At 46.7% G+C, this 19,812-nt stretch overlaps 1 protein-coding gene across 3 annotated transcripts in view; it reads right to left on the bottom strand.

The window, feature by feature from the left end:
- The window catches only part of palld (palladin, cytoskeletal associated protein), a 243,012-nt gene that overhangs the window by 77,994 nt on the left and 145,206 nt on the right, over positions 1 to 19,812 (bottom strand). Inside the window, exon 1 of one of the 3 annotated variants that reach the window (XM_060834821.1) lies at positions 17,769 to 17,922. The exons of the other annotated variants lie outside the window; for them this stretch is intronic. The gene's annotated coding sequence lies outside the window, so the exon portion shown is untranslated. Of the gene's footprint in view, positions 1 to 17,768; positions 17,923 to 19,812 lie in introns of those variants that run through there. 3 annotated transcript variants of the gene reach the window in all.

The raw sequence follows: 19,812 nt of genomic DNA, 5'->3' as shown, positions 1-19,812 counted from the left end.
CAGGGCACTCTTTAAGATTCAACTCCCTGATTAAGATTTGGTTGCCTGTCCAAACATCTCTTTTCTGTGGTCTGGGACTGAATTTTCAATGCAGGAACCTGACGGCCCCGGATGAATCTGGGGGTTCCAGTCCCTGTCACGGTGCCATCTTTGAATGCTCATGCCTTCTTTGACCAGAAGGCAACCTGGGCATTCGCCAGGCCTCCCTGGAGACAGGCAGGCAGCTATATAAATGCAAGAGAGTATTGACAGGGGAGGAGACGCCCCCAATCTTTGACATTCACAATGGCCTGAGCCTCAATCCATGCGTCTCTATCAATCCACCATCGCGCAGCCTGTCCCCAGTATTGAGTCAGCCGAGTTGGCAGTACTCAGCTCCATAGTGTGATTGTAACCCTCAATGTTCAGCCACCATCCCAAGGTCGAGACGAGACTGGCTCACCGTTCTTGGCTTGAATGTGCTTTTTTCTACATTCATGGAGGGTACATTGGGCCTGGCCTCATTCATTTCACATCCCTAATTGCCCTTAAAATCAAAGGCTGGTTGGCCACTTTAGCGGGCAGGTGAGAGTCAACCATGTCGCCATGGGTCTGGTGTCATGTGACGGTCAGACCAGGGAGGGACAGCAGATTTCCTTCCCTGAACGATATTCATAAACCGTGTGGGTCTTTATGGCAATCGACGATAGTCTTACGGTTACCATGATCTGAGACCAGCTTTTAATTCTAGATTTATTGATTGAATTTAAATTCCACCAAGTACTGTGGTGGGATTTAACCACTGTCAGCAGAGCATTAGTCTGGGTCTGGATTTATGCTCCAGTGACATTAACTGTGATAAATGAAGAACATTTTGAAAATCACAGGATCTAACTGAGCTTCCTACATGATCTTAACATAAACCTCGTCCCTTGTGTCTGATTAGTTAAAAAGTAGGGGGAGGGAATGCGGAGTCGTTCGGCTGTGCAAAGATGTCTGAGATTATTTAACAGATAAATATTATGAACTTATTTGGCTAAAACGCCTCTCATTTAACCCCCACACGCACTGTGCATTGCATGATATGGCAAGTCTCGTCAGATAAACATTGTCAAGTTTGGACTACGTCAAATACAAAACAAAGAACTAAATACAAAAGAGACAGAGAGAGAGAGAGAGAGAGAGAGAGAGAGAGAGAGAGAGACAGAATTCACATATTGCATTCCTCACCCTTAATTCAGCTCCTGATCTAGATTGCAGGCATGGTAATAGACACTGAATGGAGGTTGTAGTCAGAGGCTAGGAAATTCAGATCCTGCCTGGTCAGATCCACAAGCAATGTGTCCCCAGTCACTGGGGCTCTTTACAGAAATGTACCATCCCACAGACATCTCATTTAAATGCTAAAGCGTTTGGAAGAGCTCAGGCACTGATGACAGCTGATTTCCAGTAAATACTTTCCAGACAAATGCAATCAAATTTCCCTTCACCGCAAGGGAAGAAACCCATCAAAACTCTTATTTCTCATTCAATGCAAATCCAAAAAAAAACATTACCCCCCCTCCTCTTTTCCCTAGGCCACTTTGTGAAACTGTGCTTTGATTCGCCAACTAAAGAAACTGCCTCTTTTGCTAATTCTTTCGAAGTATATGGGGGGTGTGACTGGCACTTATTGCCTGCCCTCGAACTGAGTGGCCATTTCAGGGGGAGGTTTGCTGTGCATCTGGAGTCACAGGGGGTAGGGGGAGGCGAGGGCCTAGTGGTATTATCGTTGGGTTGTTAGTCCAGGTACTCAGCTAATGTTCTGGGGTCCCAGGTTTGAATCCTGCTGCAGCAGGTGGTGGAATATCTGGAATTTGATCACAAATCCATTGTCAGGAAAACCTATCTGGTTCACTAATGCCCATCAGGGGAGGGAATCTTCTGCACCCAAACCTCCGCCCCCATCTTTACCGGCAGCTTCCCCCTTCCCCCACCTTCAGTACTTGAAATATTAGCCTCTCCACCTCCTGATGCTGCCTGACCTGCTGCGTTCTTCCAGCCTCCTGCTTGTCCTGACTTGGCCTTGTAAATATATATATAAAACTTACCAGGAAAATAAATTGTAGAGTCTGAGTGGGCGTGCCTTTGGCGCTCGGAGGTCACGTGGTCCTCTGATGTGATGCTCCGAGACGCGGGCGCGGTCACGTGATCTCCCTGTTTCGCGCTCCGGAAGAGTGCCGGGAGGTCACGTGATCGGCCGTTTCGCGCCCCGGAAATGTGAGGGTCTGCCGTTTCGCGCCCGAATGGAGGCCGCGTGGTGCTCCTTTGTCTCCGAAAAGGGCAGGTCACGTGGGATCAGACATCCGGGAATGCGAGGAGGCGGGGAATGGAGTCAGAGCAACAGCCAATTAGAAGACAGTTTCACTTGATGTTTTGTAATGTATTAAAGACTGGGTCAGGGACAGAGATAGGTCTTTTTTCTTTGTGAACTGACTGACTTGGTGGTTTGTCAGGGACAGAAAGGTTAAGACCCAGAGCTCTGTATACTTTATCCACTTATTGTTAGAATAAAATTAAAAGTGTAAGATTAAATGTTTTTTCTTATTGCTTTATTGGCTCACACATAAAAGAAAAATAAGTTTGTAGATTGAGCCTAAAGTCCATCAGCCTACATGTGACTCCAGACCCACAGCAATGTGGTTGACTGCCCTCTGAAATGGCCCAGCAAACCACTCAGTTGTCCCGATCACTACAAAGTCGCTTTGATGGCAAGTGGGGATGAGCAATAACTGCTGGCCAGCCAGTGACACCTCCATTCTACAAATGAATAAAATACAATGTAGGTCAGGCCATGGAATGACAGAAGATTTCTTTCCCGAAAGGGCATTAATTGGGTTTTTATATCCATGCATCACCAAGGGAAGATTAAAATTTCAAATTTTGTTTTTGAATTTATGAACGAGTTGAAGTATTAATGAATTTGAACCCATTATATTGTGGGCCTCTCAATCACTAGGTCAAGGGCATCAGCATCGACCACCATAACATATGTTTCATATATTAAAATCGTTTTATAAATAAACCCAATCACAGGTGTTTTACATTGCAGAAGGAGACTATGTGGCCCTACTGCCAATCTCCTGCTTTCCCCCATATTCCTGCGTGTATTTCCATCCAAATAACCATCCAATACCCTCTTCAATGCCTCATTTGGATCTGTCTCCACCACATTTTCAGGCAGTGCATTCTCAACCCATAGTTACTGGGGGATAAAGTTTTTTTTCTCACATTATCCTTACTCCTTTTGCACACCACATTAAATTTAGGCAAAGCAGTTTAAATCTGTAACCCAATTAACACATTAACAAAACACCTCATGACAAACACACTACTCATCGGGGTCACCGTGACAAGAAAAGCCCCCAAAAATCGAAAAGGGAACCAGATCCAAAAATTGTCAGTGGGGGAAATAACGCTCCCCTGCTCCTGTGGAGCCCATCTATGGTGAGAAGCTTTGAGGATACTGGTGGACACTACATAGTCCCTCGCCAAGACCATGATAATGGTACTGCCATTGTCCCTGGACAAACAATCTAAAAACTGCAAGCTACACGCTCAAGTCATACCATGGCGGATGGTTCAAGTTGAATTCAATTAAAATCTGGAAGTATTAATGAATTTGAACTCATGTTCCCAGATTATATTGTGGGCCTCTCAATCACTAGGTCAAGGGCATCAGCATCGCCCACCATAACATATGTTTCATATATTAAGATCATTTTAAAAATAAACCTAATAGTGCCTATGTAACTATTGTTGTAAAAACACACCTGGTTCACTGATATCCTTTACTGCAGGAAACCTACTGATGGGCACTGTCCAATGCTTGAAAAGCCCATCTAATTCACTTATGATCTTCAGGGAAGGAAACTGCCATCCTTACCTGGTCTGGCCCAAATGTGACTCCAGACCCACAGCAGAGTGGTTGAATTACCTCTAGATAATTAGGGACAGGCTATAATTCACAGAATCCCTACAGTGTGGAAGCAGGCCATGCTTCCCATCTAGTCCACACTGACCCTCTGAAGAGCATCCCTTTCAGACCCAAACCCCCCTACCCTATCCCTGTAAACTGCATTCCCCATGGGAATGCAATCCCCATGGCCAATCCACCTAACCTGCAAATCCCAGGACATTTATGGGTAAGTTAGCGTGGCCAATCCATCTAACCTGCTCATCTTTGCATTGTGGGAGGAAACCCACTCAGGTACAGGGGGGATGTGCAAACTCCACACACAGAGTCGACCGAGGCAGGAATCGAACCCAAGCCCCTTGGTGCTGTAAGGCAGCAGTGCTAACCACTGAGGCACCGTGCTACCCCTGCCCCCAACACTGATGCCCACTGTGCATGAACAAATAAAGAAGAGAAAGTCAAAAACGGCTTTGACAGCGTGTCTCTATCTTTCCCAGCAACGTTCAGGTTCTGCACCACCAAGTGAAAAGACTTTGGGAATTTGCTCAGCTTTTTTTGAGAAACGCTGCAATGGAGTTCAGGCTCCTCTCTGCCCCAAACCCTGAACCTCTTCACTGCCACTTTGGAATTGATTTTCTGCACACAAAATGCAGCCTAACCTTACCTCCATCAGCCCCGAGTCAGCCTGTATTAAGAGGGGCTGCTTGTCCCTGCGAATATTTGCCGAGAGTCGAAAGAGAGCTCCCTAACAAACTCTTTAAACAAACATGGAGAGTGTTGGAGAAACTCAGCATCTGTGGAGAGAAAGCAGATTGAATGTCTCGAGTCCTCTGTGACCTTCTTGCTTTAAACACTATAAGTGGCTTCATCACAACAGCAGGCAAGCTTTCAGTGCAGGAGTTAGTGTCCCTCGCTCTGGGTCAGAAAATCAGGGTTCAAGGCCCACCATGGGATTTTACAGAGGAGTGTTGAAACATATTCAATCAGATTGGGATCCAACCTGACATCCCACTCCATCTCCTCCCATCCACACGGCAGCTCCCTGGGGTTGGTCACTGAAGCTTGTGGGTTCCTCTTTGTTTTGGGCGACAGGTCTCCTTTCTGACCCTATTGGACCCATGACAACTCTGCTGCACTCTCATTCAGAGGGACGTATATCTCAACACTAGAGGCAGCCGAAGGCAAGCACTCCTTATCACAAACCGAAACAGAAATTGCTGGAGAAACTCAACAAGTCCAGCAGAAAGTGAAAGCAGTGTTAACATTTCGAGCTCAGTGACCCCAGCATTCACATTTCTTTGTTTTATTCAAGCATTCCTGGTGTGTGTAAATGAGAGAGTGTGTGTGTGTGTGTGCGCACGCGTGTCTGTGTGTATCTGTGTGTGTGTCTATATGTGTACATGTGTGTGTGCGAGAGACAGAGTGAGTGAGTTTGAGTGAGTGATTGTGTGTGTGTCTTTGTGTCTGTATGTGTATGTGTGTGTCTGTATATGTGTGTCTGTGTGTGTGCATGTGTATGTGTCTGTGCTTGTGTGTCTGTATGTGTATGTGTGTGAGTGAGTTTGAGTGAGAGAGTGTGTGTGTCTTTGTGTCTGTATGTGTGTGTATGTGTCTGTATGTGTATGTGTGTGTGTGTTTGTGTGTGTGTGTCTATATATGTGTGTCTGTGCTTGTGTGTCTGTATGTGTATGTGTGTGAGAGACAGAGAGAGTGGGTTTGAGTGACAGAGTGAATGTGAGTGTGTGTGCGTGTGAAAAGTGAGTATGCCTGTGTGAGAGTGTATGTGCCTGAGAGAGAGAGAGTGAGTGAGTGAATGTGTGCGTGAGTGGGTGTGTGTATGTGTATGTATATATATATATATATGTGTGTGTGTATATATGTGTGTATAAAAGTGAGTGTGTGGACTGCCTATAAAAACAGAACTGTTCCTTCAATGAGTTCAGGTAATGGCCTGTATTTAAATACACACACAAAGGCACTCACACCTGCTTTCTTTTGACAGTTGCACATTCCAACACATCCACACATTCCTCAAATTCAACCCAGCTCCATAGGTGCACATGAAAATAACAGCCGCCTCATCCTCAGCAATGCTGTGTCAGTCAGACATTGAAAAGCAGCGTACCCAAGATGCAAAGGGCAACACTGGAAGTAGAAAGGCTACATGAACACTTTAGCCTACAGACCCTTCATCAGAATGACTCAACATCTCCTGTTATCGCAGGACCGAGGAATCAGACCACTCAGCCCCCTCAGACACAGTCTGATCTTTGGTAATCTATATACCTCAATCGAGGTACCTACTTTGACTCAATAACCTTGGCTGGCCAAAGGACAATATCGATTTAAAACAACAAGCATTTATTTCAGAGTCACAGAACAGTCATGGTATCTGAGTGAGCTCTCTGAATGAGTTTTTCACTTAATCCCAATCTCTCACTTTCTCATAACACTGTGCATTCTTCCACTTCAGATAGGTTGTCCCTAATTATCTTAACAAGTCCTTTGTTCAATCTTATAAACAGCCATCAAACTTAAACTTCAATGTTGAAACGTGTGGTCCTTCCACATCCGACAGAGATTTTCCTGTACTTCCACACACGTCATCTACTGTGTCAGTTCCTCTTGGTGTGGCCTCCCTTACACTGGGGAGACAGGACGCCAACTTGCAGAATATTTCAGAGCACATCTCGGGAAACACGCACTAAACAACCCCATCGCCTTGTGGCCAAACACTTCAACGCCCCCTCCCACTCCTCCAAGGACATGCAGATCCTAGGCCTCCTCCACCACCAAACTTTAGCCACCCGACGCCTGGAGGAAGAATGCCTCATCTTCGGCCTTGGGACCCTCCAACCACATGGGATCAATGTGGATTTCATCAGTTTCTTCATTTCCCCTCCCCCCACCCTATCCCAGATCCAACCTTCCTTCTTGAACAGTCCTTCTTCCTTCCCACTTATCCACTCCGCCCTCCTGTCTGATCTATCGCCATCAACCCCCACTTTCATCCATCTATTGCATTCCCAGCTACCTTGCCCCAGCCCCACCCCCCTCCAATTTATCTCTCAGCCCCCTTAGACCACCCCCACATTCCTGACGAAGGGCTTAAGCCCGAAACATCGACACTCCTGCTCCTCGAATGCTGCCTTACCTGCTGTACTTTTCCAGCGCCACACTCTCGACTCTGACCCTCCAGCATCTGCAGTCCTCACTTTCTCTTAAATGTCTACGTGCATATGTTCCACCTTGGGAGCCTACAACCACATGGCATCAACGCTGACTTCACCAGTTTCCAAATCTCCCCACCCCACCCTAGATCCAACCTTCCAACTCTCTACCACCCTCTTGTGCTGACCTACCTGTCCGTCTTCTGTCCCACCTATCCACTCCACATTTCCCACCGACCTATCACAATCACTTCCTACCTTCGCCCACCTAACGCCATCCCACCTACCTTTCCCCCAGCCCTGTCCCATCCCCTATCTATCTCTCAGCCCTCTTCTCCCTCCCCATAACCCCGATGAAGGGCTTATGCCTGAAACATCGACTCTCTTGTTCCTTGGATGCTGTCTGACCTGCAGTGCTTTTCCAGCGCCACCCTTCGTCAACTCTTACTCTCCAGCAATCTGTAGTCCCCACTTTCTCCTATATGCATATAGGACACTAATCTCAATTGCAATTTAATACTAAAACGTTCCTGTTGCCTTTCTAGAAGTTGTTCCATTTCCCTTTGCAAATTGGCTGCATTTGCCATGTCATTTGTTCACCTCCCCAGACTATACTTTGCAAACTCTAAGCTTGTTGGAAATGAAGATGCTGGAACTGCCTATCGTTTCCACCTCCAGGGTGAGGTTTTGTGACTCTCGGAAAGGCCACGTTCCCAGAAGCCACTCTCACATTACAGACCACATGGAAATTCATTCATTTCGCACATCAGCCATAGAAAAGGATCAATGCTTTCATTACAAGGGCAGACCATTTCAAAAGAGGGACTTCGGACTGAGAAAAAGGAGGAATGACTTCACTCAGAGGGTGGTGAATCCTTGGAAATCTTTATCCCATAGGGCTGGGGAAGCTCGGATATTAAGCAAGTTTAACGTTAAGCTTAAATACAGTTCTGAATACCAATGGAATAAAAGGGATAGCATGGGACAATATAAATGGAAATGGATGGATCACAGAAGTATGTTTGTGCAGAAGGAGACCATTTGACCCATCATGCTCTGACCTGTGCCCATCTGAGTGTCAATCTCTATTGTCTACTCCCAGTCTCTTGCCTTTCCCTGCTCGCCAATTCTAATAAAAGAGAATGATTGGCCACGATCATATTGATGGCAGAGGCGACTTGATGGGCTGAATGGCCTACTCCAGTCCTTTTGCTCCTATTTTCCTGCATGCCCACTGCCCACGTAACCTGCAGGGAGCCAATCAGCTTTGAGGAGCAGTATCTCTCCCTCTCTCTGGATCATAAGGTTTGGGCTCAAGCCCTGCCCATCACAGGGTTGTGTTGAAATATGAGTCAAAAATGAGGTCTGCAGATGCTGGAGATCACAGCTGCAAATGTGTTGCTGGTCAAAGCACAGCAGGTTAGGCAGCATCTCAGGAATAGAGAATTCGACGTTTCGAGCATAAGCCCTTCATCTGATGAAGGGCTTATGCTCGAAACGTCGAATTCTCTATTCCTGAGATGCTGCCTAACCTGCTGTGCTTTGACCAGCAACACATTTGCAGCTGTGTTGAAATATGCTCAGGTGGATTAAACAGCGACTGAGATACCTCAAATGTCTCAGACAAGCTTTCTTAATTAATCAGGACATTATTCACTGGAAAAGTTATGAAGACATTGGACAGAATTGTGCGAAGCAAGAATGGTTCCAGGAATGAGAAACTTCGGTGATGAGGATAGGTTAAGATTGAGCAGGTCTGGAGGGCTTGGATTACGAGGCAAGGCTGAATAGTCTGGGACGTTTTCTTCATCGGAGGCTGAGGGGTGACCTTATAGAGGTTTAGAAAATCATGAGGGGCCATGGATAGGGTAAACAGACAAAGTCTTCTTCCGAGGTTAGGTGGTGTTCAAAACTAAAGGGCAAATTTTTAGCTGTGAGGAGATAGAGTTAAAAGGGACCCAAGAGGCAATTCTTTTGCACAGAGGCTGCTCTGTATGTGGAATGAACTGCCAGAGGAAGTGGTAATGCAGGTACAGATGCAACATTGAATAGACATGTGGATAGATACATGAATTGGAAAGGTTTAGGGAGATGTGGCCAGGGAAATGGGACTAGTTTAGTTTCGGAAACTTGGTCAGCATGGACAAGTTGGGCTGAAGGGTCTGCTGCCATGCTGCATGACTATAAGTTGGGAATGTTCTCCTTGGAAAGAAGAGTGAGAGGAGATGTAACAGAGGGTTTCAAAATCATAGATAGGGAGAAGCTGTTCCCATTCGTAAAAGAAACGAGAATAACAGGACATTGATTTAAAGTGATGTGCAAACAGAGCAAGGGTGATGTGAGAAAATAAAACTTTTTCACTCAGTGAGTAGTTAGCGTTTGGAATGTAATGTCTAGAAATGTCAGGGAGGCAGCTTCAATTGAGGCATTGGATGTCTATTTGGATAGAAATTGTGCGCGGGGACATAGCGAAAAGGCAGGAGATGGGCACAAGGAGATGCTCATTTGAAGAGCTAGTGCAGCAGGTATGATGGGCTGAATAGTCTCCTTTTGCACCATGTCAATTCTACGAACAAACAAAAGGAAAGAACTTCCATTCACATAGCACCTCACACCACCACAAGGCACCCAACAAGGCAGACAACCAATGAACTTATTTTAAAAAGTGTCTTTGCTGCAGCAATAATGGAAACTGGACGGCCAATTTGTGCATAGCAAGCTCTCATCGGGGAATTATGAGATAGTGACCGGTCTATCTGTTTTCGCGACACTGGTTGCAGGGAAATCTGCCCTGCTCCTTTTCCCAACAATTCCACCTGAGAGAGCAGAGGGCTAGGTTGATGGGTTTAACATCCAATCAGGAGACAGTGAGGTCTGCAGACACTGGAGATCAAAGTTGAGGGTGTGTTGCTGGAAAAGCACAGCAGGTCAGGCAGCATCTGGGGAGCAGGAGAATTGACATTTTGGGCTAGAGCCTGAACTTTCACTGGATTCCTGATGGAAGGCTCCGGCCTGAAACGTCAATTTTCCTGCTTGTCAGATGCTGCCTGATCTGCTGTGCTTTTCTAGCAACACAATCCCAACACTTAACATCCGATCCCCAGACAGTGTTGTGCTGTCTCCAATCAATGGGCAATGAATGTTTATGCAAACTTTTTAAAATATTTGCTCTTTCAGGGGATGTGGACTTCACCAAGAAGACCAGCATTTGTTCCCCATCCCTAACTGCCTCCTGAACTGGGTGCCTTGCTTCACAGGGCAGTTAAGAGTCAACTACATTGCTCTGGGCCTGGAGTCACACATAGACCAGATCAGGTATGGAAGTCAGATTTCCTTCTCTGAAGGACTTCACTGAACTGGATGGGTTGTTATAATAATTGATGAGAGTTATCACAGTCACCATTGCAGAGCTATTCTCTGAATGAGGAGGTGGTGGCCAGGTCATATTGTAGCGAGACTGTTAACCCAGAGACCCAAATAATGTTCCAAGGACCTGGGTTCAAATCCTGCCACAGTAGATGGTGGAACCCTAGTTCAATGAATACCTGGAGCTAACAGTCTCATGACGACCATGACCCACCTAATGATGGTAAACATGCTCCTGGGCCTGGCCAAACTGGCCATAAACAGGTCCAGGCAGCGGGCCGTGGAGGGGGTCGTGAGGGCTGACTGCCTGCCCCTCTTCTGCGGTTACGTTAGAGCCCGGGTGTCCTTGGAGAAGGAGCACGTGGTGTCCACCAACACCCTGGAGTTGTTCAGGGAGAGGTGGGTGCCACAGGGAGTGGAGTGCATCATTTCCCCCTCCAACTCTATTTTGATTTAGTCCCTGCCCTCCCCTTCACTGTTTGATCACACAGCATTGCCCTTTGATGTGAAGGGCACTGCTTGTCACTGGCCACTCGGTTGTTTCCTTTCTTCCTGGTGGTGGAAATTAAATAAAGATTTGTGCACTTTGTGTCTCTCACTGCGTCTCACACCTGCACACACGCATACCATGGGTGCTTGGGAACAAATAAGCACTACCGCAGTTAGGCGATAGTGCGGGGGTTAATAAAAAAAAAGTCTAATGATGACCATGAATCCATTGTTGATTGCTGAGAAAGCCCCATCAGGCTGACTACTATCCTCTAGGGGAGTAATCTGCCATCCTTACCTGGTCTGCTTTACATGTGACTCCAGACCCACAGCAATGTGGTTGACTCTTAACTGCACTCTGGGCAATTAGGGATGGGCAATAAATCCCGCAAATGAACAAAAGGTAAAAGGAAATTGATATTCCACCACCTGCAGTGGTAGGATTTTAACTCTTTGGCCTAGGCCTCTGGGTTACCAGTCTATACTTGCTCAGTCCAAGCTTCTGGGTCATTACCTGCTGCTGCTTTGTCCTGAGCTGTCTGCTGTTGTTGGGGGTTGGTTTTTCAATGCCTTGCAGCTTCAGGAACAGGGTAAGGTCACCCATCTCCTCTGACTAGGATGGGCATTGAACCTGTTTCGCTGGGATTATTCTGGACTGCACAGTAACAATTCAAACTAAACAGTCCCCTAAAACTTTGATGTCATACTTACAATCTGTAGATAACTAGAAATGTAGAAAATAGGAGAAGGAGTAGGCCATTTGGCCCTTCGGGCCCGCTCTGTCATTCAACATGATCATTCAACTCATCCCCAAAGGATATAATAACCCTTTTTGGGTGCAAAGGAATTTTGAAATAAATATCAGGAGTTAAGAATCAGCTGAGTGTAGCTTCTGATTGTGATGATTGACTGGGACTTTAGAAGTATCTGTGGTCTGAACAACACAAACAAATTATTCTGTTGGAAAAAGGGGTATAATTATTTATTCTTCGCCTATTAGCACTGTCTACAGTAGTTCCCAATGTCCTAATTTCTTCCAGCTCAGCCTCATCACTATTTAATGGTCCATTATTGTCAAGGTGCACATTGGAAAGTCTACTCCTGTTGGGAGTGACAGCTCTATATATACATAGCTGCTGCTCCCATCCTCAGTATCAGTTGTAATAGATCCTGACTCCACAAGTGTGTGTCTCACAGCTGAACACAGCATATGGCTCTTCCAAATCCATCCATCGTAATTTACATGGCAATCGATCATGAGTAATTAGATCCAGCAAACAATACACTTCAATCCTCAGTATGTGTCCATTTGTACCAGCCTGCAGTGTTAGCAGCACACATGCAGCTCTATTTTCCCACTTCTCAGAGGCCGCATTCAGAAAATACGAACAGAGCAAAACTATTTCCCTGATGCTGGGACTACAGAATTAGCAGGAATATCCTTACAGTTGGAGCTGAGTTGTTCAGGAATGTTGCCAGCAAGTGTTCCTCTTATAAAGGTTGCTTCTGTCCTGTGGAGTCAGGGTTAAACCTACATGAACCATCTGGGATGCCATGGGCACATTCACTGCTGCCAATTCGGGAGGAAATATGTCCCGACTGTGTCATCAGCGAGGGAGAGGTTCAATCTCAATAAACAATAATGGTTCATTGCATTTTACTGAACATGGAATAGTACACCACAGAAACAGACTCTTTCTAAACTAGCAATATCTGTCTGTGGATAGTTCACATCCATCTCTGCCTGTTCATGTTTCTGTCTAAACGCCTCTTAAACATTGCTATCATATAAGATCATAAGATACAGGAGCAGAAATGAGGCCATTCGGCCCATTGAATCTGCTCCACCATTCAATCATGGCTGATAAATTTCTCAATCCCATTCTCCTGCTTTCTCCCCGTCACCCTTGATCCTCTTGATACTCAAGAATCTATCTCCGTATTAAATACCTCAATGGCCTGGCCTCCATAGCCTTCTGTGGCATTGAATTCCATAGATTCTGTGAGGAAGTATTGAGCAGGTTAGTCCAAGGAGAAGAAGTGTCTGGCTGAAGAAGTGTCTCCTTATCTCCATTCTAAAGGGTCTTCCCTTTACTCAAAGGCTGTGTCCATGGGTCCTAGTCTCTCCTACCAATGGAAACATCTTCCCAATGTCCACTCTGTCCAGGTATTCAGTATTCTGTATGTTTCAATTAGATCCCCCCCACCATCCTTCTAAACTCCAGAGTCCTCAAACATTTCTCAAATGTTAAGCCTTTCATTCCTGAGATCATTCCCATGAACCCCCTCTGGACCCGCTCCAGGGTAAATACATCCTTCCTGAGATATGGGACCCAAAATTGCTCACAGTATTCTAAATGTGGTCTGACCAGAGCCTTGTAAACCCTCAGATGTACATCCTTGCTTTTATATTCTAATCCTCTCGAGAAGAATTACAGCATTGCATTTGCTTTCCTAACTATCGACTCAACATGCAAGTTTACCTTGAGAGAATCCTGGACTAGAACTCGCAAGTTCCTGTGCACTTCAGATTTCGGAATTTTCTCCTCATTGAGAAAATAATCCATGCCTCTATTCTTCCTACCAAAGTGCATGACCTCACACTTTCCCCGTTGTATTCCATCTGCCACTTCTTTGCCCACTCCCCTAACCTGTCCAAATCCTTCTGCATTAGAGTGGTGCTGGAAAAGCACAGCAGGTCAGGCAGCATCCGAGGAGCAGGAAAACTGACATTTCAGCCCCCTTTTGCCCGAAACGTCAATTCTCCTGCTCCTCGGATGCTGCCTGACCTGCTGTGCTTTTCCAGCACCACTCTCTAATCTTGGCTCTAATCTCCAGTCCTCACTTTTGCCTAAATCTGTTTGCAGCCTCTCCACCTCCTCAATCCTACCTGTCCCCCCACCTATCTTTGTATCATCTGCCAACATAGCCAGAATGCCCTCAGTTCTTTTATCTAGATCGTTAATGTATAAAGTGAAAAATTGTGGTCCCAACAGTGAGCCTTGCGGAACACCACTTGTCACCCACTGCCATCCTGACAAAGACCCTTTTATCCCCACTCTCTGCTTTCTGCCAGACAGCCAAGCTTTTATCCATGCTCACACCATGCACCCTTACCCTACTCAGTAGCCTCTTGTGTGGCACCTTGTCAAAGGCCTTCTGGAAGTCCAAGTAGATAACATCCATTGGCTCTCCTTGGACTAACCTGCATGTTATTTCCTCAAAGAATTCTGACCGATTTGTCAGGCATGACCTCCCCTTGATGAAATTATGCTGACTTTGCACTATTTTACCATACATTTCCAAGTAGTTCAGAAATCTCATCCTTCACAATGGACTCCAAAATCTGAACAACGACCAGGGTTAGGCCAATGGGCCTATGATTTCCCATCTTTTGCCTCACTCCCTTCTTACACAGTGGGGTTATATTAGCAATTTTCCAGTCCTCTGGGACCACCCCCCGACTCCAGTGATTACTGAAAGATCACCACTAAAGCCTCCACTATCTCTTTAGCTATCTCCTTCAGAACATCTGATCCAAGTGATTTATCTGCCTTCAGACCTTTCAATTTTTCTAGCACCTTCTCCTTGGTGATGGCCATCATACTCACCTGTGCACCTCACCCCTCACCGACTCTCTTGAATATTACATGTGTCATATCTGCTTCGACCATCTTCCCAGGCAACGTGCTTCTGGCACTTACCACTGTCTGTTCAAAATGCTTGCCTCGCACATTTCCTTTAACTTTCCCTCTCTCACCTTAAACCTATGCCCTCTACTATTTGACATCTCCACCCTGGGAAAAAGACGTTGGCAATGAACCTTATCCATGTCTCTCAAAATCTTACACACTTTATCGAAGGAGTGTTCTACAGGGCCGAGCTCTCCTGCTGTTTCGAACTACAGACAATAATCTAGGAGCCAATTACACAACCTTAACCACTATTCACCAAAAATCAGGTTTTTCTCTCGCACTCTGTATTCCTAACAAACTATAATGACAAAAGTAAGTACTTTATACTCTATCTCAGTCCTGACACTGCCCACGCAGTCTCTAGACCCAGTAGTTGGGCAGCAGCAGAAGGATGGCATTAATTGAAAGTAAGAGATAGAAGTCCAAATGAAGAGTTGAGAGGAGACTCCTTTACACCGACAAGAGTGGGAATTTGGTACCCACTGCCTGAAATGGTGGTTGAGTCAGAAACTCTTGTGACCTTTAAACAGTACTTGGATGTACACTTGAATTGCCTTCGCCTTCAGGGCGGTGGGCCAAAAGCCAGAAATTGGGATCAGTGTAGTCCGATTGCTGTGGTCTGGCACAGACACAATGGATCAAATAGTCTCTTTTGGTGCTGTAAAGGTTTATGAGTCTATAACTATATGAGTTTTTGGTCACCAGTCCTAATGCCCCCTTCCTTAGCACTGCATCCATTTGTGAATTATGTACGTGTGACAGCCTGATGAGCAACCAAAACAGTGCTACATAAATGCAGGTGATGGGAGGATGCAGCGAATGGCAGTGGTGTGGTGGTAATGGGGAGGGGTTCATTACCTGCCACAGTAGCTGGGTGGAGTTTGACTTCAGTGAATAAACATGGGACTGAAACGTAGTCTTAGAAATGGTGACCACTGATTGTTGACGGAAAACCCATCTGGTTCAGTCGGGAAGGAAACCTGCCATCCCAGGATCCTGGCATTGTATTCAGTCGAGTTCAGAAGGTTGAGGGCTTAGAAAGGATGGACGCTGGGTAATTGTTCCCCTCAGGCAGAGATACTAGGACCCCTGGGTACAGCCTTAGAATTAGAGGGGGACAATTTAGAACGGAAATGAGGAGACATTTCTTCAGCCAGAGAGTGGTGGGCCTGTGGAATTCATTACCATGGAGCGTAGTGGAGGCCGAGATGTTAAATGTCTTCAAGGCAGAGATTGATAAGTTCTTAATCTTGCAAGGAATTAAGAGATATGGGGAGAGTGCGGTTAAGTGCCGCTGAAATGCCCAGTAGCCATGATTGAATGGTGGAGTGGAATCGATGGGCCGAATGGCCTTATGTCCACTCCTATTTCTTATGGTCTTATGGTCTTAACTGGTGTACATGTGACTCCAGGCCTACAGCGAGATTGAGAGGAGCTATTGACAACCTCTGACAGGGCAGCTTCAGTTAAAGGCTTTGATTTATTTATTGTCACATGTATCTTGTTACAAAATACAGTGATAAGTATTGTATGGTGCCTCCAGTTCCTGAGAAACAGAAACCAAAACTTATAGGATAACGGAAGATACGTTAAGAAATAAGCAAGTGTCCAACTTTACGTATGTGGTAGTAAAGCCTCATCCTGTTAGCTGGAGGAACGTTGCTCTGTCAACCAATGATATAAAGGTATAATTCTACTCCAAGGTCACACTGAGATCGGTAGTTTGCACTCCACCTGGCAAATGGCAAAGTGGTAATGAATCTATTAATGACCCTTGTGCCTCCCCGCTAGCTGCATATTTTGTTTCTTGATCCATTCAGAAACACAGAAAATAGGATCAGGATATTCAGCCCTTTGAGCCTTATCCACCATCCAATCTGATCATGGCTGACTATCCAACTCAGTCCCCTGTTCCTGCTTTCTCCCCATACCCTTGATCCCTTCTTGAAATGTTTTGGCCTCACCCACTTGCTGTGGCAGAGAATTCCCAAGGCTCTCCACTCCCTGGGTGAGGAAGTTATTTCATCTCTTGCATCTCATTGACCTTGGACAAGGTAACGCCACCTTTAACTCAAGAGGCTCACACAGATGGGTTCACATCTCACCAATGGCAACTGATGGAGGTTAAAGTCAACTAAAATGTTTGGGACAGAAAGCTTGCCATCCGGCTCACTAATGCCTTTTCGAGAAGGAGATCTGTCATTCTTACCCGGTATGGCCTGTAAGTGACGCCAGACTCACAGCAATGTGGTTGATTTTCAATTGCCCCCTGAAAAGACCCAGCAAGCCACTCAGGTTCAAGGGCAACTAGGGATGGCACACAAATGCTGGCACTTACAGTGAATTCCTGGTCCCTTGAACAAACAAATAAATAAAGGTCAGCCCGTTTGAAAAGTGAGCCCCTCAATATGTTCTTTCTGCTTCCTTGTCCTCTCAGAAAAGCCTGTACTGTGCTTTCAGACTGACACAGGATTGGAGAGTGACTTATTAGGAGCACAGTTCTGCGCTGTGAGGATTGGGGGTGCGGAGATGCATTGGGTAGGGGCATCATGGGGAGTGTTATGGAGTCATAGAGATGGGCAGCGCAGAAACAGACCCTCCGGTCCAACTTGTCCATGCCAACCAGATATCCTAAATTAATCTAGTCCCGTTTGCCAGCATTTGGCTCATTTCCCTCAAAACACTTCCTATTCATAAACCCATCCAGATGCTAAAAATGAGTCCGACGATTGAGCGGGGAACAGAAGACCCCTCGGAAATAAAATAAAAACAAACCCTCCATCGCAAATTTTAGTCAAACTGCAATCAAAATAAAGCAGTGGTTTTACTTTAAATTTAATGTCATGAGGAAAAGAGCAGATTCTTCCTTTTTTATTAAAACGTAGCTGGAATGCACCCAAGTCACCTCCTGCTCCAGTTAGGAAAACTTATTCCGAATAGTTTCCATATGTGGAGAGCTCACTGAGTGGATACCCTCAGCGGTACTTGCAACTTACGCAACCTCTTCTTATAATTGCTAATTTAAAACTGCCAACGTCGTGTCTCTCCTGAGTGAACTCGCAATTTGTGTGCCTCAGATATCTAAATATGCATTCTTCGATATTACTCACATACCGTGCAAATGTTCCCGACTCCAAAAATGCAGGAGAGAGACTTCCATTCTGCCTTTAAAAGCAGCTTCAAAAGCAAGCTAACTTCTGTCTGTCATTTCTTGTGTCTTTATTTCTACCTCTTGAGAACGTTCCGGAGCTGCAAAGTTCCCGCTCTCCCCTCAAGGGTCGGGGAGGGAATGAACAGCGGGGTAAAAGGCTGGATGCAAAAACACACACTTTCTAAAAATAAATTGCCACCATTTTTGGAAATACAACTCTTTTCTCTTCTCTCTCAAAACATTTCCACTCAAATGATGAATAGCATTCTGACAACATCACAGCCCTGAAAGACTTGACCCCGCTGTGGTAAATATAACTGAGCTCATTCTTCTTCTCCACTGCCTTGTCATTAATGTAAATAAAACCAGAGGGAATACTGGCTAAAATCCATTCAGCCTGACATCACCACCCCCCCCCCTCCTTAAATGGAAAGCTTTTGACAGAGGTGACCATTACTCAAGGCATTTCTTTCTGAATGAGGCAACTTTGTAGAAAGCTGAAAGTTTTCAGGCCATGTTGAACAGTCCAGGGTAGCTCAATAGCAACCAGCGTTATATGGGCCAAAGGGCATGAGGCAGAGTAGGGGGAGGAAGGGGAGGGTGGGACGGAGCAGGAAGGGTGAGGGGATGGGGAGAAAGGGGGTTTGGGGGCAGGAGGAGAGAGGATGGGTAAGGGGTGGAGGGGAAGGGAGGGAGGGGGATGAGGGGAGAGGCAAGGAGGGAGGTGGGAAAGGGGACAGAGGGGAGAGGAAGGGGGTGGTGGGGTGGGATGAAGGGGGGAGGAAGGAGTAAGATGGGGGATTTAGGGGCAGGGGAAGTGGGAAAGGGGATAGTGGGGGGGGAGGGGTTAGTGGGGAAAGATGACGGTGGAGGAAGGAGTAAGATGGGAAATTGAGGGGGAGGGGAAGTTGGAAAGGGGATAGTGGGGAGTGGGAAAAGGGTAGGAGGATGGTGAGGGAGGGGGTAGTGGGGAAGGATGAGGGGGGAAGGAAGGAGTAAGATGGGGGATTGAGGGGGAGGGGAAGCGGGAAAGGGGATAGAGGGAGGGAGGGGGTAGTGGGGAGAAAGGGGTAAGATGGGGGATTGAGGGGGAGGGGAAGTGGGAAAGGGGATAGTGGGGAGTGGGAAAAGGGTAGGGGGAGGGATGAGGGGAGAGGAAGGAGTAAGATGGGGGATTGAGGGAGGGAGGGGGTAGTGGTGAGGGATGAGGGGGGAGAAAGAAGTAAGATAGGGAATTGAGGGGGAGGGGAAGTGGGAAAGGGGTAGTGGGGAGTGGGAAAAGGGTAGGGAGAGGGGGGTGGGGTGGGGCGGAAGGAGTAAAATGGGGGATTGAGGGGGAGGGGAAGTGGGAAAGGGGATAGAGGGGAGTGGGGAAAAGGTAGGAGAAGTGGGTAGGATGAGGGAGGGTGTAGTGGGGAGGGATGACGGGGAGGAAGGAGCAAGATGGGGGGTTGAGGGGGAGGGGAAGTGGGAGAGGGGACAGAGGGGTGTGGAAAAAGGTTAGGGGAAGGGGGGGAGTGGAGGGAGGGGAGTGGAGAGGGACAGAGAAGGGAGAGGGAAAGATGAGGATATGAGGGCAAGCCCTTGATGGCAGGGCCCTAAGACATGTGGTTTCCCCACACTGGCTGGCGTCCCTATTTGCTAGTGTCTCTGAGCCCAATTTGGAACACACCAGTTTGGATTGGAAAATGGCTATCTATCAGCTTGAGCCGCCTCCCCCCAACTGCCAACCTAACTCCCAATCCTCACCCCCCCACCCCTCCCTCCAAGGGGCCTTTAGCCCCTCTTTGACTGAGACATTGTGGTCAGCACTCTCGCCCCAGAGTCATATGGTTCCAGGTTCAAGTCCCAGTCCAGGGCCTGAGCATGAAACAGGGCTGTCACTGCAGCACAGTACCGAGGGTAGTGCTGCACTGCCAGAGGTGTGGCCTTTCAGATCAGAGATGTTAAGCAGTGCCTTTTGGGGCCACTGCAAAAGTTCCATGACGTTGCTGGACTGCAGCGGTT

This window comes from Hemiscyllium ocellatum, chromosome 2 (genome assembly GCF_020745735.1).
Source record: "Hemiscyllium ocellatum isolate sHemOce1 chromosome 2, sHemOce1.pat.X.cur, whole genome shotgun sequence".
Classification (NCBI taxonomy): domain Eukaryota; kingdom Metazoa; phylum Chordata; class Chondrichthyes; order Orectolobiformes; family Hemiscylliidae; genus Hemiscyllium; species Hemiscyllium ocellatum.
This window is presented reverse-complemented; position numbering and strand designations above follow the sequence as displayed.